At 49.2% G+C, this 618-nt stretch overlaps 1 pseudogene; it reads right to left on the bottom strand.

Moving 5' to 3' along the window:
• Positions 1-223: 223 nt before the first annotated feature.
• Positions 224-332, bottom strand: LOC144774446 (5S ribosomal RNA; annotated as a pseudogene).
• Positions 333-618: the final 286 nt, after the last annotated feature.

Below are 618 nucleotides of genomic sequence, written 5' to 3'. Positions count from 1 at the left end.
ATTTTCTTTCAGTTTTCGAATTTACAGTTAAGGGCCATGCATATTGTAAACTCCATGCCGGATTCTTTATATATAAATAAATAAATAAATAAATACATACAAAAAAGAGAGGAGAGATGAGGTGAGCAGAATATATATATAGATTTAAAAAAAAAATGCTATTAGCGAGGAAAATTAGGTGTGATTGTGCAAGGACCGAGCACGGTGTCAGCGAGTGGCAAAATGCCTACATCACCTGATATTCCCAGGCGGTCTCCCATCCAAGTACTAACCAGGCCCGACCCTGCTTAGCTTCCCAGATCGGACGCATTCAGGGTGGTATGGCCGTAGGCACGAGAGGCTGCCGGTGCAGGCTTCTTGCGCTGACAACCCCCTCCACCCTGGACCGTGCTGCGCTGCACCTCACTTGCACGCTTCCCTCCAACAACTGCCCTCCCTTTGCAAGCTTGCTACAGATAGCCAAGCACAGCCCTCTCTTCCAGCAGCCTTGCACTCGCTTCTTTTCCAATCACACACAGGCTCCGACCTCCCTTTAGGTGCCAGCCAGAGAGCTAGCAAAGCAGCAGCCTGGACTTTGCACCAAGTTCCCTCAGCTTGCTTTGCACTGGCCTCTAAGGC

Source organism: Lissotriton helveticus, chromosome 8, assembly GCF_964261635.1.
Source record: "Lissotriton helveticus chromosome 8, aLisHel1.1, whole genome shotgun sequence".
Lineage (NCBI taxonomy): Eukaryota > Metazoa > Chordata > Amphibia > Caudata > Salamandridae > Lissotriton > Lissotriton helveticus.
The sequence above is the reverse complement of the archived record's forward strand: the minus strand, read 5'-3'. Positions and strand labels throughout refer to the sequence as shown.